Source organism: Phyllostomus discolor, chromosome 5 (genome assembly GCF_004126475.2).
Source record: "Phyllostomus discolor isolate MPI-MPIP mPhyDis1 chromosome 5, mPhyDis1.pri.v3, whole genome shotgun sequence".
Classification (NCBI taxonomy): Eukaryota; Metazoa; Chordata; class Mammalia; order Chiroptera; family Phyllostomidae; genus Phyllostomus; species Phyllostomus discolor.
In genome coordinates, this window is record NC_040907.2 from 115,801,626 (window position 1) to 115,828,324 (window position 26,699).

The following is a 26,699-nucleotide window of genomic DNA, read 5'->3' on the forward strand; positions in this document are numbered from 1 at the left end:
AGGATCAGGGCACTCTCTTCTTGAGGAAGTGGCCAGGCCACTCTGAGGCACTCTCCCTTTGAGAGAGTAGCTGTGCCATACCTTTTCCTCCACAGGATTCAGTAGTCCATGTGAATTTGTCTTGTATTTCATCCATAATACCTCAGACATTGCGGGCCGGTGTCCCCATCAGTCATCTATAAAAAGCTTGCATGAGATAATGCATACATGTAAGAAAATAATGAAATGCAAAATAATTTAGGGTATCCCAAATGGAATAGTAACAGAAACAACAGCAACATTTATTAGGCATGTGCCTTGTTTTAGGGACTGTATTAAGAGTATATGTAATAACTTATTTAATCACTCCTCTCACAAAGTATATTTAATAATTATGTTCAGAGATAGTAAGTACAGCCAGAATTCAAATATAGGAAATCTTTTTTTTCTATGTTCTTAACCACCCTGTTCCACTGTTGTAGTTCACCCTTATGCTATAATATTTAACTTAACATATATATTATTGAAGTCCTCAATAGTCAAGGTTGTAGTATAAAGGCTCTTGAAGAATACCAAAATACCCAAAATCTAATCTTGGATTTCAAAAGATTGCAGTCATAAAGCTACAGTGATTAAGAAATAATAGAAAATTAGACCAATAAATAATGTAGAGTCCAGAAATAGATCCATATAAATGTAGTCAACTGACTGTTGATAAAGGAGCAAAAGCAACACAATTAAGAAAATAGTCTTTTCAACAAATGGTCCTGAGGCAATTGGACATCGACTTGCAAAAAATGAATCTAGGTGCATACTATATACCAAGGGTGTCAAACTCATTTTCACTGGGGACCACATCAGCCTCATGGTTGCCTTCAAAGGGCCAATTGTAATTTTAGGACTGTATAAATGTAACTATACCCTAACAGGTAAGTGAGAGCTTAGTGCTGCCACTGGATAGAAACAAGGTACTGGACTGGATAAAACAAGGTGAGGGGGATGGATTCAGCCCATGGGCCTTGTGTTTGCCATCTGTACTATATACTCTTCACAAAAAATAGTTCAAAATGAATCTCAGACTTCAATGTCTGTAATACTCTTATAAAATAACAAAGGAGAAAATCTACATGACCTTAGTTCTGACAATGACATCTTAGATAAAACACCAAATGCTCCATCCATGAAATAAACAACTGATAAGCTAGACTTTATCAAAATTAAAAACTTTTGTTCTGTGAAAGATACTCTCAAAAGACTGAGGACAAGCCAAAGACTGGGAGAAAATAAATACAAAAGAAATATCTGTTAAAGAACTGTCATACAATATATACAAAGAACTCTTAAAACTCAACAATCAGAAAACAAAAACTCAATTAAAAAAAATAGCCAAATAGCCCTGGCTGGGTGGGTCAGTTGGTTGTAGCATTATTCTGTACACCAAAATGTTACAGGTTTGATCTACAGTCAGGGAACATGCAGGAGACAACCAGTATCTCTCTCTCCCTCTCTCTCCTGCTCTCTCTCCAGCCCCCCTCTGTCTCCCTTCCCTTTTCTCTGAAAAATCAGTGAAAACATATACTCAGGTTAGGAAAAACATGGCAAAACACCTTAACAGACATCTCCCCTAAGAAGATATATAGATGGTAGATAAGTATCTAAAATGATGTTCCACGTCATAAACCATCAGGAAAGTGCAAATTAAAATAATGAGATATCACAGCACTCTTACTAAAATGGCCAAAATCTGGAAAAATGTCAACACTAAATGCTGGGGAGGATTTAGAGCAACAGGAACTCTTATTCATTGCTGGTGGAAATGTGAAACTGTATAGCCACTTTGGAAGACAGTTTGGCTTTAAAAAAAACTCCAACATACTCTTAGCATATTATCCACCAATAGTAATCTTTAATCTTTAGGTAAATACATAAAGGAGTTGAAAACTTTTATCTACCCAAAAATCCTGCACACAGATGTTTATAGTAGTTTTCATAAGAGCCAAAACTTGTAAGCTGTTGGGGACCACCCTGCCTGGTCTCAGGAAGCTATAACCCCCGTGACTTAGGCTGAGTGAAAGACTTCCAGACCAGGAGCCACTAAGGAGACAAAACTTATTTCCTTGGCATGAACGCTGCCTGTTCTAATGCCTGGCTACCCTTTTGGATGGTTGGCAGTCAATGACAGGTAACAATTCTCTAAGAAAGAGAATGAATCTAAGACAGAATCATGTGGGAATGCCCTAAAGGAAGAGACTCACAGGGCTGTGGATGTGAAGGGGTGATGGACATCAACCCCTACCCTCTCGGTTTTGTCAAAGCCTGAGTCTTTGTTCTTAGATGTGAGAAATCCAAGTCTCCTGGCTGCCTCTGTCTCCTGCCCTTCTCAGGCCTGGGGAAATAGCAGGGGCAGTGCAGCCCAGACCAGAAAAGGCAGACCCCCGGGGTGATCAGGCCTGGGACATAGAATATGCAAGATCCTGTGAGATCTGTTTGCTGGAGGATGTTATTAACTTGGAATTTAAAGTCACAGACAGGAAACCTTTGGAACCTGTAGTCCTTTCATATGCTAAGACCCCCAACTTTGCCCAGAATCACAGTGGGGGTTCTGTCTGCACCTTTGTAGGTCACCTGCTTCTTTTTATCTTTTCTGCCAGACTGTGAATCCACAAACTAAGTCTGTATTCTCAATAAAAATCTGCTTGGGGATAGATATGGTGTGCCCTCCAGGAGAGAGGGTGGCCATGGCGCTCTCCACAAGAGAGAGTGGCCCTTCCTTCCCTATTCCCCCACAGGACCTGGTTGTCTCTGTGTATGTTTTTCTTGTGTTTTGACGAGCATCTGTGGCCAAGATGGATACTGCAGGCCAGAATCATCATCTACAGTAAGCAAACCAAGATGCCATTCAGTAGGTGAATGGATAAATAAACTGCGGAACATTCAGACAATAGAATATTATTTAGTGTTAAAAATAAATGATCTACCAAGCCATGAAAAGGCGTGAAAGAAAGTTAAATTCATATTACTAAGAGGAAGAAGTCATTCTGAAAATGACACTTAATTGTATAATTCCAAGCATATGACAATCTGGAAAATACAAAACTGTAGAAGCTGTAAAAAAATCAGCCATTATTAGGGACTAGAGTATGAATGAGTAGGCAGGGAACTAAAGACTTTATGGCAGTGAAACCATTCTGTATGATAATATAATTGTGGATAAATGTCATTATACATTTGTCCAAACCCATAGAATGTACACCTCCAGGAGTAAACCCTAATGTCAACTATGGACTTTGATTGATAATAATGTGTCAGTGCAGGTTCATCAACTGCAACAAATACAGCACTCTGGTGGGGGATGCTGATAATGGTGGAGGCTATGCATATGTGGGGATGGGGATGTATGGTAAATGTATTTACCTTACTGTCATTTTTGCTGTGAACACATTTTCTCAAAAAACAAGGTCTATGAAAAAAGAGAGAGTGGTTCTAGTTTATTAAGGGTGAATAGTTATATATGCATATAATTTCTAAGTGCAGTTCAGAGCAAAGTCTTAGGACTAATAAAGGCAAGAAGTTTTGGTTGAGTTGTGGAGAATCGAAAGCATTTTATGGTATGATGACAAAGGCTTTAAAAATATATATATAAATGGCTCCAATTCTGAGAAGAAATTTAAAAAGGATTCCAGGTCGGTATCAAAGTATAAACACTGGAGAAAATAAGAAGAGGTTGGTTAAAGAGTACAAAATTTCAGTTATAACATAAAAGTCTGATGATCTAATTATAACATGGTGACCACAGTTGATCCCAGTACACCACATAATTGAAATTTGCTAATAGAGCAGAACATAAATGTTCTCACCAAAAAGGAAAACAAAAAAAGTTAAATGTGAGGGGATGGATGTGTTAACTCAATGGAAAAAAAAATGCTTTCATGATGTATTCTTATCAAATCATCACATTGTACACTTTAAATATCTTACAAATTTATCTGTCAATTGTATACAATAAAGATAAAAAAGTATAAATACTGGTATAAAAGTAGCAAAGAACCTGTTAATGCAATGACAAGGAGTCCAACCTGAAGGGAGAATAATGTTTGTGGCAGGTAGAGTACAGATGGACATTGGGCAGGTAGAGGAGGGTGGACATTGCCTTGGTCTGGTAAAAAGGTTGACTTCACTTTAACCTTAGTTCATTAATTCCCTAGTGAGGGAACCTCAGACAGTGGAATCATATTTACTGTAATTGTGAAGAAGATAATTTAGACTTAATAATGCTGATCCTTTATTAAAATAAATAAGAAAAAAACAAGTACCATTTTTGTAGTTACTTCAAAATTGGATTGTTCATTTTTCACCCATGCAAAACAATTAATATGTACTGTGTTTGTGGCTAAAATAATCATTTTTAAAGCAAATATTGAGTCCATGTTTAATAGCATTAAGTTAGAAACAATATCCATAGTCAGACAAGTGTCAATATCTAGTTCTGAGATTATGAAGTGAGCATATTTGATGATGCTGGGCTATCACTGTAGCACTTTGGGAAATATGAGTATATGAGGAGAGTCAGCCTCAAAGAATTGGAGATTAGTAGTGCATGAAGGTGATAAGAAATTTGGTCATTTAAAGTGAAAGTCCATGGAGACCTTAAGCAAGGGAATGATTTGCCTCAAACAAAGTAAGTGGCAGAGTCAGAGCTAGTCCTCAGATTTCCCGAGTTCTGTCCCTCTGTTATTTTCCCTACACTAATTGAATAATGCATTTTCTGACTGAATGACCTCTTAAAATTTAATGTCCTCTTATCTGTAGCTTCTGAAATAGAAAGCTAAAAATCAATTACTATCTATAGTTTTCTGGTAGTAAAAGTTGTATCTGTATTAAAATAGCTAAAGATAGATGGTTATAGAAAAATATCAATTTGAAGAATTCTGGATGTACAGCTTTACCCACTTTAATTCTATTAAATGTCCCCCAAATTGATCACAGCATATAATCTTGTCAATATTTTAATAAAACTATAGAAGAAAAAAATTTCCTCCGAAGTTAAAAAACCATGTTTTATACTTGATAGAGCAGGATAATGACAGTGGGTAGGCAAGGGAACATGACCAAGGAAATGACTAGAACAAAAAGGTATGAATGGAAGGAAGAAAATTAAGCAAGAGCAAGCATAGTTAGAAAAAAGGGTATAAAAACTTTGAGAGAAATCAAGGGAGAGTGAATAGAAGAGGCAACAAAATAGTATCAATCTTGGTGATTAACAATAGTATCTAGTTGGCAGCCTGTGACTATCACCAATTTCCACCAAAACACTTATGAAGATAGAAAAAAAGTGATAACAGGTAGGAAGAACTTCTACACAAACACACACCCCCAACACATGGCACCTCACAGCCCAATAGCACCAATCTCATACCACTGAAAACCTAAAAAAGTATCTATTCATCCATCCATCCATCCATCCATCATCCATCCTTTCACCCACCAAATATTCATTGAGGATATACTTTGTGCTGTGGTTTATAATAAAATAACAGGACAACTTCTGAGAACAATATATGAAGAAATTAAAAATGAGGGAAGAGATTATGATGACTGAGTACATATGGAAGTTTTCCCTTAGGTGACAATATTATGTCTAGGAACAGGTTTGAACGTTCTATTACCTGAACAGCAAGTGCGGTCAGGGCACTATCCTCCAACATATCCTTCACTGATAGCCATCTTGGCATATCTGCTCAGAGCTAAAATCTCTGAGACAACAACTGGAAAGAAAGACTATATGTTGTTGATGAATATGTGGGATAGAGAGATGATAGAAAAATAAGGAAATATTCCATTCTGCAAGATTCTTTCTGCAAATTAAGCATGAAAGGTGCAGTAGGGGAAAACTATAGATTCCTAGGACTTTGGTTATTGGAATTTTAATTTTATAGAATCAGAATATCAAGTAGCTAGATGGTCAAAGGAGAAAGCTTTGTCTCAAACCAGCAGGGTCACACTAGATGAATGTCAGCTTGGTGCTTTGAACTGGACTGTGGGTTCTTTAGCTCTATCTACTATTTAGGTATTGCTTTGAGATGGAAATTCAACTAGTACCCAAGTGGATGCAGAAAAGGGGGCATGGGTTCTCCATAGGCCCTATATCTTGGGAAACATATGGCCTGGGATGGGTTTTCTCACTGCAATTTGAATACACAGAAAATATCACTCAAAATCTATAAAATCAGGTTGTAACAGAACAGAACGCAACAGTGTAAATACTCTATGAAGCAGTGAACTTTGAAAATAATTTTAAATTGAAACTAAGAGAAAATTTTAGAAAGCTTTTTGGCAGCCCTCTTATAAAAATGGATGCAATAAGGAGGAACTTAAGAAAACCACAATGGCAACAGCAGAAAAACATTAGACTCACTGGAAAAATTAAGGAACAGAAATCATCTAGTACAAAATCTAAGTGATGTGGAAAACACACTTGAGCTATCCAAAAAGCACAGGATGAAAATAATAAAGGCTCCTCTGTGATTGATGTTGAAAGCAGATAACAGAAATTGAAACCTAAAAATAAATGAAATCAAACCTAAGGGTTATAGACATTTCTAAGGAATGAAGCAGAAATCTTTGAAGAGAAGCATTAATCAAAGCCTTACTTGAAGAAGTATACTAGCCTGGGAAAATATCTGAGCATATCATGAAAAATATTCCCTATCCTGTAGGTAAAATTAATGAAAAGAAAAACAAGTTCTTATCCTGATTTTTAATTTACAATTACATTACAAATAAAGGGTAGTCAAAATATTTAATGTAAAAAAAAAAACAATTGCCTGAAAATGCACCAGTTTCTTATATGGAGCTACATGGTGTTTCATGTATGAACATAACAGGATATTCTTGAATGTGCATAGATTATATGAAGATATACTTTATTCAAACTAAAAATTAATTTAATTAAGAATTTAAGGAATGAGATGATTAAAATTACATATTTTACTCTTAGAGTCTAAAATAGTAGTTTCAAACACAAAAATAGTTATTACTAAATTATGACCTTATAAAACTAAAGAAACATGAGAATAAAGAGACAACTCAAGTTTCTTCTTAATTTTTCTCTTAAATTTATTATTCTGGACTGAGTAATATTTGATTAAGATAAGGGATAATACACACTTAAAAATAAATAAACTTACCAGCTCAGAAATTTGAATTTGCTTATTTGTTTTTTTGCCCCTCAGGTATTATCAATAGAATGTAGGACTTTATGGAAGAACTATCACACCACTTGAATTAAGCACCAGAAGAGTCATTAACATTTCCTGCCAAGCCATGTCCTTACTTAAAGTTAATAATTCTGGGTTTGACAAGCTTAAAGTCCTAATATTGTTTTAATGACATAATTTATTCCCAAGGACCAATGATAGTGCCACAGGTTCTCATACATTCTAAATGAGAAAGCAAGAAACTTCTACAATATAACAATCACCATAGCAGAATTAAAATAATACTAGAATTTCAGGTCCTTTTAGGAAAAAAGATTTATAATAAAATGTGTTACAAGTGTTACCATTATGTATTGGTTTGCATTCTACTATATGATTATTATTCAAAATTATTTCTATCTATAATTTTATTCAAATAAAATTATATTTGTGTATTTTGACATAGAATTCACTTTCCCTTGATATTAAAACAAATAAAAACTTAATGACAAAAATATCACAAGAAATGTCCAGCATATATAGCTCAAATGGCCTTATAAAATAGTTGTTGAAAAATTGTGAGTGATTTTCATTTGAAAATGGCAAGTTAAGTTTCCCACATATCACTATGCTAATAAATTTCAACCACAATGAAATTTCCTGTAAGAAAAACTGAAACTTCCATTGATAATCCTAAATATATTCTTTGTTTATAATTGAACATATTTTCTGCCACACTAGTCCATTAAATTTAAGAGTTAGAGTAATAAATAGTGGGAAATACCATATGATGAACTACAAACTATTTGCAATTCTTTTTTTACAATTTGGATGATAAATTGATTGGTACCTCTGAATACAATGTTTAGAATTTTAAATTTTCTTTAGACATTTTAGATATTCTCATTTAATCCTCTAGCCTCTGAAAATATAGTTGAAAATCTATGTACATATGAATATTTGTGAAGATTAAAGCTAAATAATTTTTTTAAAAAACTACTTCCCAAACCTACTTTAAAAACCATCACTGGAAATGAATGCAAGAGCAACAAATATAATATTCAAGTTTGAATTTTCAATAAAGTAAATATACTTGCATTCTTTTTATTGTTGTTCAAGTACAGTTGTCTGCATTCCCACCTCCTTCCCCTGATTCCACCCACCCTTGGTTTTGGCCATCTGTCCTTTGCAGTTGTCCCTGAAAACCCTTCCCTCTTCCTCCCACCATTATCCTCTCCCACCACCTCTCTGGTTATTGTCTGTTCTTAATTTCAATGTTTCTGGTTATATTTTGCTTGCTTGCTTGTTTTGTTGAATAGGTTCCGCTTAAAGGTGAGATCATATGGTATTTGTCTTTCACTGCCTGGCTTATTTACTTAGCATAATGTTCTCCAGTTGCATCCATACTGTATGGAATTTCCTCAGAAAACTAAAAGTGGAACTATCTTTTGACCTGGCAATTCCACTGTTGGGATTATATCCTAAAAAACCTGAAACTCAAATCCAAAAGAACCTGTGCTCCCCAATGTTCATAGCAGCACAATTTACAATAGCCAAGTGCTGGAAGCAACCTAAGTGCCCATCAGTAAATGAATGGATCAAAAAACTATAGTGCATATATTTACATGATGACATAGTTGGATTTTTAAAAACATCTCTGTCTTTAATTCAATGACACTCAAAATTAGCATATTCCCCCAAATTGTCTTTACCTGAGTTTATTTTGGTTTGGCATAAATCTTTTTGAAATCTTACATTCCACTTGTGCCTGGTTAAACACATTAAAAAAGTACCTCAAAGTAAACTCTACCTGAACTCAAAGTTCAAGCCCCAGTCGTGATACTGCATGATTTGATCAAGTCAATTCACCTCTCTGGGCCTCAGTTTTCTTAACTGTAAAGTAAAATGAATGGTTACCTTCCTACTGGGAGAAAATATGTGCTTACCCTTTACTTCAGCACATAGTGGTAACTAGACTTGATGGGGGACTAACTTATTAAAAGAGTGAAGTTAGCAAGGTTTACACAAATCTTTAAGGAAGCATTATGAACCTATACTACTCAGTTTCTTGTTTGGGAGAAAGAATTCCTTTAAGGGACCAAAAGCCACAATGACTTCTTATAATAAAGGAAACAAGGTGAACTCACAAATTCTTAAAAAAAGCACAGGCCTTAGGAATGGGAATGTTTGTGAGGAATGTTTTAAGTAGAGTAGGTAGAAAGATAGGTTATTTGTGGAATCCCACTTTGGCAAGTAAGCAGCATTCATGGCAAAAACATGCAGGCTGTTTGGTCTTTCCTAACATCAGTTGACATGCAATGTTTTACCTGTTAACTCTAAATAGTGTACCATAACACTGCATTTTCAAGCAAATTTGTCCATTACTGGGTATGTCTGAAGGCTATGCCTCCCTAATTTTCTGCTGGAAAGGCTTTTAGAAGAACTGTTGATATGCATGAGTCTCAGCTTTTACCCAAATATATCGAAACATGCTGAGATATGACAGAATAAGGAGAGAAAATTTGGTATTTTCTTTATCTGACCACAGCATATTAATATCTTGAACAGAATGTGGAATTCAGGGACAGACAAACATGGATGGGATGCCTAGTTTGACCCTTCCTGATATGTGACAACAGGGAAATTATTTTACCCTCTCCATATGTCTCTGTTGGGATCCTCTCATTTGTTAGAAAGCTTGCCACTGCACTTTACCTGCTAAAAGTTCTGATCTTAAATTTGGTTGCCTTCAAGAGTGCACATGTTTTTTATTGTTGTTCAACTACTATTGTCTCCACTTTCACCTCACCATGGCCTCCTGCCCAACCCTTGAACCTACCTGCTTTGGCTTTGTCCATGTGTCCTTTATACATGTTCCTTGATGGCCCTTCCCTTCCCCTCTTATTTTCCCCCATTTTTCCTCTTCCTTCTCCCCTCTGGTTACTATCAGTTTGTTCTTTATTTCAATGTTTCTGGTTATATTTTGCTTGCAAAAAAAAAAGTGCAGGTGTTGATACACAGTTTGCTCATCAGCTAGAGATTTTCAAATAGACAAAATTCAGTACCTGCAGATCAGAAGAAAAATATCATGATTTTATATCTATGTATGCATATGTGTATACATATATATCTGTGTATGCAAGATTTATCTGTATGTGTGTACATGTGTTAATGCATGTACATGTATATATAAAGATATTTATGTATACATATACATGCATGTGTATGCATATATGAAAATACTTAAGTTTCCATGTTAGATCTGAGCTGTTGGAAAATGGCATGTGGAAAACATGACTTTCTGAGCTGAAAGTCTTTTTTTAATTCTTTTTTTTTTAATTGTTGTTTAAGTACAGTTGTCTGCCTTTTCCCCCCCACCATTATCCCCTACCCCAGTCATCCCCACTTTCCTCCCCCTGATTCCAACCCCCCTTGGTTTTGTCCATGTGTCCTTTATAGTTGTTTCTGAAAACCCTTCCCCCTCTTTTTCCCTTATCCCCTTCACCTCCCCTCTGATTACTGTCAGTTTGTTCTTAATTTCAATGTTTCTAGTTATATTTTGCTTGCTTGTTTGTTTTGTTGATTAGGTTCCACTTAAAGGTGAGATCATATGGAATTTGTCTTTCACCACCTAGCTTATTTCACTTAGCATCAGTATGGATGGAACTGGAGTTGAGTCTTTTAAAAATGTATTCAAAGGCATTTCAGTAAAAGTATTTATGGCAGATTAGTATATTCACCTAAAATCTTATTTTTTCCATAGTGGGGATAATGTAAAGGACGAATGTTTTGAGGACAGATGTAGGTGTGAGTCCTGCTTTTTACAAGGGTAAAAGCAGGACTCACAGTATTAAATTTTCATGGACCTAATTGGTAAGCACCAACTTCCAAAAATTGTGTCTGGGTATGACAGGATAGTAAGAAACTAGGAAAATTCCTGAACAAGTAAAATAGGAAAACTGGGACAAGAAAATTAAACAGGGCCAAAGAGTTTGAGCAACTTACAGCCAGCTGGTGAATCACAAGACATTATCTCCCCTAACCTAGGATAGTTGAAAACAAATGGTTCATACCTCTCCTCCCTAATCAGAGAATACATAGCTTAAATCACCTTGGTCTGAGAAATAGAGAACAAAGATCTAATTGATGCGATCTGTGCCCACTAAACCCAAGGCCAGGTGAAATCAGATGAACAAATAGCAAAACCCCACTGAAAGCCAGATAGACCCAAAATAAAAGTAAAACAGTATAGCAGACCAAAGAATAATTCCAACCCCCACCCCTTTACACTCATTTTGATGCATCAACATAGTAAGAATGCACCTAGAGAGCTGATAAATATTCAGCTGAAACCATCCCCTAAGATTCTTACCACAGGGAAAAAAAGATAAAATACCCTCAGGACAAAGACTCAGTGAGGGCTCACTCTAGAGCATACCCTTGCTCCTTCCTGGGCAGGAACTTTTTACTTTTTCTTAAACTGTAATGGTCCCCACAAGATTTGCAACCAGGGGAGCAGAAGGCAGGAGCATTTCACCCCAGGCTTACCTTTGATTCTGTCTCCAAGGCCCCCATTTTCTCTGACTTCCCAGTGAGCTAACAGCAGCCCCGCCTAGGTTCACTTCTTTTCTGTAAGGGTTCTAGAGAGCCAAAGCAGAGCCCTGCCTAGGCTCTCTCCTTTTACTTCTTCTACCCTAAGTCCATCCTTGTTTTACTGTTGCCAGCATTAATAAACGTAGTCTCAAAATCACCTGGACTGGTGTTGTGAAATCTTTCCTACACAAAGGCCGGAACCCACACACAACAGGCCAGCATGAGGCAGACCTTCTCCGGGTTGGTTCCTATCCTTAACATGGGTTATTTGACAAAATTTGTGGCATAACGACTACTCAGGGAATGCGTGTTTCCCATTTCCCTAAACAGGGATTGAGAAGGGTTGAACAGGTGAGCTGGAAGGTGAGGTATTAGGAAAGACCATCAGGAGAAAAGATGAGGGAACTCACAGGTGAGGCATGAGAAGATAAACTCCTAGTGGTTTCTGATATTCTTAATAGTCACTCCTAGAGTTGGAAACACCTTCCTCCATAAATTAAGGCTAATTCCATGGCAAAGATTTCTTCATCCGTCTCAAGGCAGCTAAAGAAAATTTGAAAAAGACTGGTGAGACTATGTAGAAGTTGTTGATGGGTTCACTGTTTTGTAAAACCCTGGGTTCTCAAGAGAATAAAGAGGAAATATCATGCCCCAGAAATTAATGACTTCATTCTACTAATCACCAGGCTAACTTGCTATTGAAATTATAAAATGCCACATTTCCCCAGAGCTGGAGCTATACACCAGTGTCATTTCCAAAATATTTAAAGCTATTCTCAATTAGGACTTGTAAATTCCACCCACAATTATTTGGCTTCCTTTTGATAAGTGAATAGTCCCTGATATTGAAATCAAATTTCATGGCTAATAGGCTCTCTGATTACTAGGAATTATTGGTATTTAATTTAAAAAGATGTTGCTTAGCCAAGACAGTCATTATTTTCTAATGGAAGTTGGATCACTTTTTGACATCCTTTCCTGCTACTGCTGGGGCATTAGCAGCACTAGTCATCATTCATAAATGGGCTGCCTTGCACTGAAATTTGGTTGTTCAGCACAAGTCATGAGAACTTTTCCAAGAGTTTTAAGCTGCATAACATATTATTCTCTTTATATAATACATCCTGTGTATCTTTAAGGATTAGGTTACTTGAGTGCCTTGAAAATTACTATCAGAATACTTTTTTTTTTTGCAAAAGCAGACAACTGTGCAATGTTTTCATTGATTTGCTCAGCACGCTCCTCTGTGGTAAGTGGGGTTTGACTACTTCATAAAACAACCTGACCATAGAGTATGTAGTCTCTGGCTTCCTCACTAAAGCACTGGTGGCCAAGAAAGAGGAGCAGGCTGCTTGGGGAGTTATAAAAAAGGGTGATGAAAATCAGACTGGCCAGCTGAGGAAGACAGGACAGGGTTACATGTCAAATGTCAAGGTGAAAGGAAGAAGGAAAGACAAAAAACGAAAAAAAACAGGTGGTGGTCACAGAAGCAAATGTACAAAGGCAGGAGCAGGGGTTCATTGTGCTCAGCTAACATTAAGTACCTGACTGGAAAGGAGTTCCTTTAGTACCTTTAATGTAGTGCGTGGTGCTTTCAGCAAAGGCCGAACTAGCTCCATAAAACCCCTTCTAGGCTTGACAGATGGAATCTTGCAGGGCTACTTTAACCAAAAGCTAAACAAAAATCATGGGTTCTGTTTCCAATGTTCCGAAATGGAATGCTCACTCTGTTGTATAAGGATTATCATTTTTATTGAGTTATATAACTTCTCCAAGCATCCTCATCTGTGAAATTGGTATAATAGTAACATTTACCCCCAGAGGTTTGTTATGATGGTTAATGAGACAACATATGATCAAGGGTTAGCATTTTGCTTATAACTTGGCAAGGGCTCAGAAAATATCAATTACATACCCTACTGTTACATGAACTTATTAATGGACATCTTTAGAATATGACAGGAAAAGGTGAAATTACAAAATAAGTTTGGGCTACATTTTTCAAAAGAAAGTTTACCAATATGAGTAATTCAGAATGTCCAGGACTCTGAATACAAGATATACTTTCAGGTTATTGAAGTCTTTTTTCTAAATAACTAATGAAGAGTTAGGTCCCTTGGTCATTCCATAATAAATAAGATCAATACTTTAAAATGGTACTAGGTGTAAGATTGCTAATTTCAAAAGGGCTTTTGAGATTTTCATTGGTTCTATTTTGTTTCTCATCTCTTTCTCTTCCTCCCCGCTCTACATTAACATTCCTTTCCATTAATTCCAAGACACTTGTGAGCACCTCCCATGCCATGAAGACCCAGTCCTTACTCAGCTGACTCACTTAGGGGAGAAGACAACACAGTGTAGGTTCACCATATTCTCAGTTTGCCAAATCCCTGCACATTCACTTTTCCCCTTCATTTTCACAACAATCCTGTAAGCTATGGGTGAGGCCAAGGCTATTAATATTCTAATTAAAAGAAGCAGAAACTGAGGTTGCCCAAGTTTAAGTGCCCTGTGGAAACTTGAACAGTGAACTTGGGCCAGAGCAGTACTCCTACTTGATGTCCTCCAGTACTGCATGCATTCAAAAGGATATGCCACTGCTATTTTCCTGGTTTAAAAGATTCATGTCCTTATTAGAAACAGCTGTATCATGTTACTTCAAAAAATGGTCAAATAATGTAAACAAGGAAAAGGGGAAGGAGAAAATTATTTCCCTGCCTGGAATCAGAGCCAACACGCTTCTTCTATGGGATTTGTTTGGTGAAATGTGTCATGTGCATACATCCAAGACAATGCAGGTGCATGGGGATCATAGCTCACCTGTAGCCCTGATGCCATGGAGGCCACTGCAGTCTGCTGAGCTCCCTGCTCTGCCTAATGGAGCTGGGAGTGGTGCCCAATGAAAACACAGAGGGAATCCTTGTGTTCTGACTTCTTGGCCAACCCCAGTGCCAGAGGGCTGTCTGGCAGTGCTGGACCCTGATTGTTTCCTGGAGTGGAGCCAAGGCTTAAAAGGCAGTATGATTCCATCCAGAGGCTTCTCTACCAGATGGAGAAGTGTTGTCTGTTATCTGCCATGGGAGGTTCTCAGTAAATGTGACTAAAAATATATCCTGTGTGACTCAGAGGGGCACTGTCAACTTGGAATTCCAAGTGAAGAGTCTATAGCCTAAATGAAACAGAAACTGTGCAGATGATTATAATTTATAACCTAATTCATTTCTTACTGATTAGTAAAACAGCTTGCTAATAGTATAACCCATGTTACAACAAGTTACTACCCCTAGACTGTGGCTACACAATGACCACAAATTCAGAATTGCTTTGACACTCCTTTCCTCTTTATCTTAAAGCAAAACCAAACAAACAAACAAACAAAACCCAACCAGACATTGCAGGAAGAAGAACAGGTAAATACATATTTAGCTATAGATGTAAAAAATTATGGGGATAAATTTTCAGTTATCCAGGATGGAAAAGTTCTCGAGATCTGCTGTATAACAGTGTGCTTATATCTAATAAGACTACTGCACACTTAAAATATTTCTCAGAGGGTAATCTCATGCTATGCGTTATTTACCACAACAAAAAATGTGGCGGGTATTCTATAGGAAAGACATGTCTTTATTTTAGTATCATGTATAATAATTCATGGGCTTTGAGTCATAAACACTCAGTTTTGACTAACCTTTGAAATAGGGACTTAATCTATGAAATGGGGATAATAATCTGTGCTTTTCAGGGTTGTTAGGAGTAAATGAGATAGCCACTATGATAGCAAATAGTCTAATGCTTGGCCAAGAACCATCTTTCAAGTTTAATTTTCTCCCCTTTATCACTATAGCTTCTTCTTGATGTTAGCATGTTCATCTAACTTAAAGGAATAGCTCTTATCTAATGGCTTACATTGTAAATCAACCTTTTAGGTTAAATGGAACTCTTGCTAGAAATCTCCACTGTTTCATATTTTCATATTCATTTTGGTGATTACCCTCTCTTTTTTCTTTTTTTTTTTAAAATCCTCACCTGGGGATATTTTCCCATTCCTTACGGAGAGAAAGGAAGAGAGGGAGAGACAAGGACAGGGGAGAGAAAGAGGGGGAAATAGCAAAACAATAATGTGAGAGAGAAACATTGATTGGTTGCTTTATTTTTTATTGTTGTTGTTCAAGTGCAGTTGCCTATGTAAACCCACCAGGGACCAAACCCTTAACCTAGGCATGTGCCCTGACTTGGAATCAAACCCATGACTCTTCAGTCCACAGGATAATGTTTCAATCAACTAAGCCACACCAGCCAGGGTCTCATGTTCCTTAAAAGCCTATGTCGGTGAACCCAGATTCTTCCAAATTCCATTCCTGCCCATGATTCTACTCTGAGAATCAAAATAATAGATAAACAGCAAGAAACAGCCCCTACTCCACTGCAGAAATAGCAGATGCACGTTGTTCCTCTTCACATATGTGCAACTGCATAAGCAAGTTTGAAATGCTGATTATTAACTCAATGATAAATACCATAAAAGTTGATTTCATGTAGAAAAATTCAGGTCACTCAATCTCAGTGTCAGGAAGTCTTCTAATTATGTGGCAAATGAAATGAAAATTGCCAATCACTGTATTCAGCACAGTAAGGTCTACACAGTGCAACATCCACCAAAGATATCACAAATTATTCTTAAGCATAGTATGAAAGAAACAATTGCCACTACACCTATCCACAAAAAGAATCCAGGAAAAACTTGAGAAATTGTGCCTATTTTTGACTTATTTCTTAAGCAGATGAGAAATGTCTTCCCCAAAACTGATAGGAAATATTCAAATAGACTCACATATGGTGACACATTTTCAGAAAGAATAGTAATGCTACAGCATTAAAAAGAATGAAAACTCAAATCCTGAATTAATTTTAATAAGATGTCTGGATTATAGTTTAGCATAGCAACAGTGCTAAAAATAAGCAATAAGTATATATATTTGTTTGTAGTTTCATTAGAGAAAAAAAGAAATTATGGCCCAAAACATGCTCAGAAGGAATGGAAACACTGTGAAGAAAATAAAAGCAAAGAAGCTTTATACACCTTCCCTTGAGTTCCAGAACACAGAAAGCTAACATAAATCTGTGTTTTAATATGCTGACTTGAATACCACAGGTATTGATACACAACTGCTCATTCCTGTAGCATCACTTTAGTTATTGAGTAGATTGATGCATTTGACCCTAGGTCAGTCCTCACTCCCTGGGACCCAGAAGCTGCAGTAAATTTTGGAAAATGTGCCGGGTGAGTCTTGCTGGAAAGCATAAATGCAAGCTGCTCAAACTACAGGGCAGCAAGATAATGAAAATCAAACCCATTGTATATAAGCCAAACTCTATTCAGGACCATGGACAACATCTGTTAAATTTCATTTCAGTCAGTGCTTTAAAGACAATTTCTTCCACTTCTACAGCTGAGAGCAGAGCAAGCAGCGCTGTTCTCCCACAGATACTGCCACGACACAGTGACCTGGGTTGACTCACACTGCTGAATACTTAAGGCTTCACCCCTTACTACAAAACAGGTGTGCCAACAAAAAGAAATATGGCCCAAATGAAAGAATAGAGCAAAATTCCAGAAAAAAATTACAATTAAGTGATGAAGAGATAGCCAACCTATTAGATGCAGAGTTCAAAACACTGGTAATCAGGATGCTCACAGAAATAGTTGAGTATTGTCCCAAAATAGAGGAAAAGGTGCAGGCTATGAAAAGTGAAATAAAGAAAAATATACAGGAAGACAACAATGAAGGGAAGGGAACTGGGACTCAAATCAATGGTTTGGAGCAGAAGGAAGAAATAAAAATTCAACCAGAACAGAATGAAGAAACAAGAATTCAAAAAAAAAAAAATGAGGAGAAGCTTAGGAACCTCCGGGACAGCTTAAATGTTCCAAAATCTGAATCACCTGGGTGCCAGAAGGAGAAAAGAAAGAGCAAGAAACTGAATATTTATTTGAAAATACAATGAGGGAGAATTTCCCTAATCTGGCAGAGGAAATAGACTTACAGGAAGTACAGGAAGCTCAGAGAGTCCCAAAAAAGTTGCACCCAAGGAAGCACACACCAAGGCATATCATAATTACATTATCCACGATTAAAAATAAGGAGAGAATCTTAAAAGCAGCAAGAGAAAAGAAGACAGTTACCTACAAAGGAGTTCCCATAAGACTATCAGCTGATTTCTCAAAAGAAACCTTACAGGCAAGATGGGGCTGGCAAGAGGTATTCAAAGTCATGAAAGCCAGGACCCACATTCAATATTACTCTACCCAGTGAAGCTATCATTTAGAATGGAAGGGAAGATAAGTGCTTCTTAGATAAGGTCAAGTTAAAGGAGCTCATCATCATCAAGCCCTTATATGAAATGTTAAAGGAACTTATCTAAGAAAAAAAAGATAAAAAGTTGAACAGTAGAGTGACAACAAACTCACAACTATCAACAACTGGACCTAAAAAAAATAAAAATAAAACAAACTAAGCAAACACGAAGAACAGCAATAGATTTGCAGAAACAAGAGAGAGATCACATGGAGGGTTATCAGTGGGCAGGTGGAGGGATGAAAATGGAGGAAAAAGGTATAGGAAATAAGAAGCATAAATGATAAGTACAAAATAGACAGGGGAGGTTAAGAATAGTATGGAAAATGAAGAAGCACAAGAAGTGATACATAAGAACAAGGGACATGAAGTAAGGTGAGGGAATGATGGTGGGAGAGCAGTACAGGGCAGAGAAGAATAAAGGAGAGAAAAATGGGACAACTATAATAGCATAGTCAACAGGATATTTAAAAATTTAAAAAATTAATTTGACTTCTAGAAACCAAAAATAAAAATGAGGTGACTTCTCTGATGAAAGTGACATGCAGACAGAGGGATCCTGTGCTAAATTTTGGTCCACCAGGCTTAGGCGGCATGCCAGACCCTTTTGGGGTGCTCAAGACAGACCAGGGCCTCTTCCAGGAGTGATCTCATGGTCTACTTGGCAGAGACAAAAAAAAAACTGAAAACAAAGTTGGAAGGAGTGGGCTATACTCTAAATCATGAAAGATTTAAAGAGAATAGTGACTGAAGAGGAGGTAAAGTAGAAAATAAGGAAGGGAAATGAGCAAATGCAGATAAGGGCAAGGTATGCTCCTGGGAAGGACTGAGAAACAGCATTTCACATAAGTGCTTCCATAAGCCAGCAGCATTCACTGTCTTCCTTATCTTCACCTCAGCAATCAGGATTATTTCTCTCATTTTACATATAAGGAAAATAAAACTGAAAAGCATTAAGTAGCTTGCTTCAGGTCATGCAAGTAGAAACTGACACAGCTAAAATTCTATCTTATTCAAAAGTCAAAGCACTTTATACCACCCTTTACTCCTTTGCAGAGAGCATCTTGTGGTTTCCAGGAGACTTCTACTGTTTTGAACACACATTGGCAAACATGTATGCCAACAAGGACCCTCTGAAATAGGGACTCTGAAAAGCCACAATTTTGTGTGCATATTTCAGACTCAGGAAACTTTAAGTATAGGCTATGAATATAGTCTTTGCCTATTCATTGTAAACTCAATACTCAGTTAATAAAAAGAAAGTACTAATAGATTATAGATTCAGCTATTAAAGAATTAACTCCTCAAATGCATACAAAATTTGCAAAAGAATACGGGAATGGAGTTAAAAGTCCAAGAGAAGGAACTAGCTCTTGTTTCACTGCCTTATCCTCATTGCCATGGTTACTAAAAGAACGCAGATTCTCTGACCACCCATCCCAAATTTTCTAATGTAGTTCCAGATCACTGCTTGCTCTTAGAAAATGTTCTACTCATGCAAATATATTACTATAATGTTAAAGGGCCTGTGATTTTTAAATCTGGAATAGGTAGAAATAAGAAATAAGAATAATATATTTTACAAATACAAATTGAGGTTAGCTAGCTATAAAGTACTTTCCTGAGATCAAATTGTAAGGCAGTAGAAAAGTCAGGTAAGCATGCAGTTTAATTTAATAATAATATCTGATATACTATCCTCAAGGGAAATCTAGAGATGACTGGACCTTACTCACACCCCTGGTGCATCATAGAGGGTGAAAATGATCAAATATTATACATTTGCTCATATGCTTGAGTACAAGCATATAGCCACCAGCCATTCATTAATTAACTCATTAACTCATTCTGCAAATATCTTATAAATTTTGTCTATATGCCAAATATGGCATAAATACTATGAAAATGAAAAATAAGAAACAGTCTAGTCTCAAAGAAAATTGAGAGATAGAACATTAAATTATAATGTCTCATAGTAAACACAGTAATTTTTATTCACAAGCATGTGAAAGGCAGAGTAAAACTTAAAACCACATAGAAGGCATCAGGGAAGGCTCCCTAAGGTACCTGCTGGAGATGAATTAATGGATAAACACTAGTTATCTAAATAAAGAATGGGCAAAATATTGTGGGGGAAAAAAATCTCTGCTTCTGAGGAAAATTATTTTGTCAATGACATATTCTTCCAGGTTATCTCATTCCAACTTTGCATTTGGTTGTTTTACAACTCTATAAATTATAGTTAACTATTAACAATGCAAAATAACACCTGCCTATTAGACACACAACATTCTATCTCTTGGAGTTTCAATTGACGTTCCCCTCCCATTAGAGAAGGTAATATTTTAGCCTCTACTTGTACCACTTTTCAATATTTCTCATTTATAATTAGATCTGCTGTTTGTATTCTCTTTTGCACTCATTATAACATTATACTGGTTCCCTCATTAATGACTTAAAATTTTAATAAGTGTTCATTTTATATCTGCACAAGGGTCACAATTTTACCTGTTTTTGAAAATGATTCTTAAACAGCATATTCCATAGTGACAATACTGTAAGGACAAATGAGTATGAGGAGCATGATGTGCTCTGAAAACTACAGGAACTGAGGTTTTGAATAGTGAAAAATAACCCTGTTAATATGGTTGAGATGTTATTGTCCATTACAAACCAACCTAGTCCCCCAACTGTCACAGAAACAGACATTAGAGTTCAAGAACAAACTGCTATTACCATCCACAAAATATATTAAATAATTATTTGTCCTTACTTAAGAAGTAAGGACTATAGTGATAATCATTCTCCTGGAAATCAAGGATTGCTAATGTCAAATATGATTTCAACAGGTTTCAGTTCCGTTTCATTATTCTGATTATTTAGGAAGATAGTCTCAAATTTTGAAGACTCTCTGAGTGTCCATAAGGAGAATTTTCTACTCTTAGGATAAAGAGAAATCTAGTTGCTTTCTCCCTGCACTTATGAATCAGCATAGAAACAACAAACATTGTCAAATGCAGCAGCATTGGAAAAAATCAGAAACCAAGAGGCTTTAGAAAGGAAAAAAAAACTTCTTTGTATTTTAAAATATTTTACTATACATTATTAGGGCATCAAAGCTTTCTTTTATATTCTGAAAATAAATGTTAAGCTTTCTTTCTTAGGGACTTTTTACATTATTGTTCTATTATGGTTGTCCCAATTTTTCCCCTTTTCCCTCCTCTGACCATCCCACTCCCTCCTCCCACAGTCAATTTTGATTGGTGGGTGGTTATAATACATGGAGTTTGCAGACCCATCAATAGGATAGTAATATCTTAACTCTCAAATAAAAGATATATTTTTTTTTTCAAAACATTACTTGGAAAACACCAAAAGAGTCAAATCAGATACAATCAAAATTAGAGTCATGACCAGAGTCAATATTAGTGTGATTACTTATCAAAGCTGGGGTTGTGGATGTCTACTTCTAGCCACGAACAGCAGCCAGACTCCTTTGAACAGCCCAGAATATGAATGGTCCATATGAGGTTGTATTTTAACATGAAAAGACTGATAATGTGTTTTCTGCTCCTGAATTATAGGCCAAAACAATTTCCTGATGAAGGTTCCATCCACAGGGGTGGCCAAAGTCTCCATGGGAAGAAGGAAGTGGCAAGGTCACATGTTTACATGATGAAATGGATTTGAGGTTGTCAGGTGGGATGCAGGTGAGAAATAAATAAGGACTACAGGTCAGTACCTGAACAGAGATGAAGAATTGGCAATGATCAAGACATTTATTTTCTTATTGAAACAGGAACACTATCATTGTTATTACCAGGAATTAAGTTTACTTACATATGTGCCAGGCATTAACTTTTCCAACCACAACATAACATGCCTTTTTCAATTATCTTAGGGGAAAAAAGAGATAATTAAAAAAATACAATAAAATGTTAATAATGCTTACTTATAAAACAAGTATAGACAATGAAATTGCCTTCTGTTTCATTTGATATGTGCAGTCACTTGGATAATCAAGTAATTTCTCCCTGTGTCACCTTGTAATTATTAGCAGTAACTAAGAATAAAGAGTTAATATATTATAATTACAGGTTGAAAGAGGCATAGCTAACTTGTAAAATATTAACCCTGACAGGTGCTTTATAAAGAGTATCTACTGTACAACACCATTCAGATATTTAATTAAAGTCTCTGATCCACCTAACACAGGTCCATGGGAATAAGAGTGCTCCATTATCCAGTATGGCTTAACACTAATAGATGTATGCACTCAGTTGAAACAACTTTACCTAAAATAATGCAGCATTAAGGCAGGCTGATGAAATTGATTCTTTAAATGGGACAGGTCTGCCATGACAGACACTCAAAAACATTTTTGGGATAATGAATATGGCTGGGCAAAAGCTAATGGCTTCTTCATGAAGCTAGAGATCCTATGTTTTTTCAGATTCTTTAAAAGTAATATTTGAACATCTAAATATTAATTTTCATCTTGTAATCAGATATTGTTGGGGATTTTTCCAAATTTCAAGAATTGATTTCTAGCTTTACCTAAAATATAAACTACTTTTAATCATCTTACTTCTTTGCATTATGCCTTCAATACATCCTATTCCTGATGAGTTCAGTTCAGAATCTTAAAAGTTGTATTCTAAACTTCCTTGATTCTTACACAACCCTATTTTTGCAAACTCATCTTCCATTTATTCTTTTATTTTCATTTTCCCTCCCTACCCCCATTTCCTTAACTTGGCAGGTAAAAATCCCTACCCAGTGTGACCCCACTCAAATTCCATATTCTTCCTTATACTTTTTCCACTCCCATCGTCTATTGCAAGATTTCACAACTCTGTACCTTACAACACCTGAGAATTACTTGAATAGTATGTGTTGTTTTTGTTTTTGTTATCAAATTAGTACTCTTAATGTCTCACCTTCAATGTATATTAAAATTAACATTGTTTGTTCTTTTAAAGAAAAAGTTGCTTAATTCCAAAATGGCAAATCAAATCTTGTTCATGTCCTCATTAAAGTGATGAGTAGCTTTCTTGCTTTGTAGAGCAAGGTTTTGGTACAGATCATGTTCTCTCTGCTATATTTACTAGCTGAATTTCCTTTTTAGTCTCCTTTCACTTATGATACTTTCATTTACACTTTTTTTTTTACCTGGAACTCTTATACATCACCTAGATGCCAACTCTTTACATCACTTAGATATAAAACATAAAATCCAGAGCTGCATAAACTGTGACCTCGAGATCTGTACAGACTATTGTGCCATTACTACTTCCTGAATACTCTTTATGCCATCATTCATTGAACTCAGTCATTGTTACTGTCAACATTATCATGATGTCCATTTTCTGTGACATTTCCTAACTAAGGAAATAAGCAAAGGCCTGGTGGAGCCAAACAGCCTCATTCTATCTCCTTGGATAAGATTCGCTCCTAAGTTTTGTATAAGGGACAACTTTGGATGTCCTCCCAGAGTGTCTTTCTTCCTGGAGAACAATCAGCCTCCAGTCAAGGATGGGGGAAAGTGCTGCTCTATTTTTGTTCTGATCCCTGAAAACATCCATGCCAATCAAGAACAAGCAACTACTATATTACAACACTATGTCAGATTTCCTACTTATGATTTAAAACCAGGATTTTTATCTAAGGGTAGTTTTTTCAAAGGGAACATTCTTCAGAGAAGTCATTTGCCAACATGAGGGCTACTCCATTGTTTTCTGAAGTGTTTTTTTAGTTCCCAAACATTGATCATAACACCTCTTGATATAATAAAAGCCTCCTTCAGAAAATTAAGTTACTGGAAGTGCCAAAGAGCCCCCAAAGTCCTAATTAGCTCATTACAGGTTGATATTAATTAATGAATTTGAAGGTTACCATCTTCATTGTAAAACCATCAAACAAAAAACAAAAACAAACCCTGCTTTTGGCTCCCAATCAGTGTGCTACAAAATGTATTTGTTTATTTGCTTTAATTTTTAAAAAATGTTCTATTGATGACAACCAAAGATATCTCTAAAACTGGTCACCTCCATGGGCTTTAGTAGATAACACAGTAAGGCAGGTAGAGACCATAGGAGAATGGTGGACTGAAAGCTTTGACTGGAGCAGAGTACCTCAAATAACAAGCACCTGAAAGAAGAGGTAATGTTATCAGAAACCAGAAAAGTTATTCTAAAATAAGATATAGGTACAAACAGACTTATTATATTTCTTATTTTGTTTTGATACAATCACAACTTCCAAGCATTATATTGCAGTATAGTACAATTAACCTAACAGTTATTATTTATTAACCCCTTACTACATACCAAAAACATACATACAGACATACAAAAAAATCATTTAATTCCAACTCTGTGAAACAAGAAACATCACACAGCCCACAGTGACAAAAGTGGGTTTCAAACATAGCTTTGATTCTAATAACTTTTATCAAACCATGTTGACACCAAGCCAGTCTGAGAGAACTTGTGGTTGAGCTTCTATAAATCCTTACATGGTGAACATATTTATTAGTTATTTTGTGCTTTCTATGAGTACAGTCAAGGTTCACACAATCTTTTCAGGAACTCAGACCTCCCTTTTCACCCACCAGAAAGAGCAGTCAAAAACAAAGATGGGTTCTCACAATGCTGAGAACCAAAGCAAGGGTTTGTATAACAGAGATGGATGCTGATCTCAGGGTATAATGTTGCTTTGCACCATGGAACAGCCAGGTCAGAAAACTGAAGGTTTCAATCATTGAATTTGTATAGGGTTCATCTATCTTTCACATCTATTCAACAAGCAACTGTTAAGCATTTCATAAGTACAGATCATCCTGACTAAGCAGAATGGAAGTTTTAGATTTTAAAAAGTGTTGGGATGAGAACTTTAGTTTTATATATTTTCATTGCCCTCATTTTTTGGAGTAAGATTACTGAAGAACAGAAAGCAAATGCAAGTAATCTGAGGTACCAGAGTATATCAATGAGGAATGCATTTGGATGCAAAGTCACAGAAACTTTGACCCTAACTCAAGGTCTGATTTGTTTTTTTACTCATATACCCAGAAGCCTCGCAGTAGTCAGAAACTCAGTGAAGCCTGGGCAAGACACAGTATTTATTCACATTCACAAGATGACCCCTGCATAACCGCAGTTCTAGACAGCATCAGTGTTTAAGACAAGAAGCAAAAAAAAAAAAAAAAAAAAAAATGGGATGGGGCAGTAAAACAGAATTCCATTTCCTACACATTATCCTATAACAAACTCTATTTTAATGAAAGCTGGTAAAAACCTTTCCCAGATATTTTAATGGAAGCCAGCCAGAAAAAAATGAGATTACAGTGGATACTGGACTATACAACAGAATCCAGCACACACTGCTTCCACCACCCTTACCTCAGAGTTTGAATTCTGAATAAAGTCTCTGAGTAACTTGGTGTCCTCCTTCCCTCCTCCAACCTCATGACTGTTGCTTTCTCCTCTTGTCCATGTCTCCACACTGGAAGCTTTCTTTCAGCCTCAGTGTGAGTGGGCACAGCTGCCTGATTGGAGGCTCTGTAAGTTTGCCTCTTTCCAAAAATCTGCCATGGAAGACAGGCTACAAGTCCTCACACCTACCCATCCAAAGCAGCAGTCTGCTACATCAGTTCACATTCAACCTGATGCCTGGATATGAAGTTAATTTTTAATTTAACTTGTAAACCACTAAAAGAATTATCAAGAGAATGCCAATAACCAAACAGCATTCAAATTTGGTGATGTAGGATGGCAGCTTTACTTCAGACAGCATGATTCTCGGCTTCTGTGAAGAGGAGGGAAACTTGCAGATCAGTGGAGGAACACAGCAAGTGGCCTAGGTTACTGAAACATTTTTGAAAACAGGACATAAAAAATTATAGCGATCATTGAAAAAACAGATGGTAAGGAGACTGCTTCAGGACAAAAGGGACCCAGGGATCATCGCGGGGACCAGGGGGGTTGCAGTCCCCAGGCCCAGTGCTCCCAGATCTGCCTCAGGGCACCCAGGAGAGTGGAGTTGCTGCTCCCTCCCTGGACTATGGGGGTTGAGCAACACCAGAGGACACCTTGAGGCTTGAAGGCACAGAGAGGGCAGTTGGAATGGGAGAAAAATCGCCCAGGGGCAGTGAACACCCACCCATAGCCCTGGGAGAAGTGAGTGCCTCCAGCCGGCATGACCAGAGGCAGCCTGGAAGTGCGCCAGCACCCCCAGCCTGGTGGGAGTGTGGATAGGTGGAAAACCCAGACATGCAGCCCCAATCCAGGACAGGGTGTGGGCATTCTAAGGTTTCTGGAGCCTGCAGTGCTGAAATGTGGAAGTGTGCACCCCCTCGGGAATCCTGACTCTCGCGCTGTGAACTAGGAAGGGATGAGGCGCTTAGGACATTCCTAGAGCCCGAAACTCAAAAATTTGGTGGATGGGCACACCCTTTTACATTCCCAGAGAGGGCACAGAGAATCCCAAAATGTCGTGGGTGCCTCCTGAGATCATAGAGCTGGAACCCTGCAGGGACCCTGGAGCCTGGAAGAAACAGCAGTGAGCTCCAGAG

The 26,699-nt window shown here is 36.9% G+C and overlaps 1 protein-coding gene and 1 long non-coding RNA gene across 4 annotated transcripts in view; both read right to left on the reverse strand.

Annotated features, from left to right (window-relative positions):
• LOC118500797 lies at positions 1 to 25,522 on the reverse strand. Its single transcript, XR_004903378.1, has 4 exons — positions 24,786 to 25,522; positions 14,052 to 14,061; positions 7,404 to 7,408; positions 1 to 12 (listed from the first exon to the last, which is right to left on the reverse strand). It is a non-coding gene; the product is annotated as an uncharacterized LOC118500797 (long non-coding RNA).
• NRG3 (neuregulin 3) overlaps positions 1 to 26,699 on the reverse strand; it is a 1,226,667-nt gene that overhangs the window by 1,014,645 nt on the left and 185,323 nt on the right. The window lies entirely within an intron of this gene.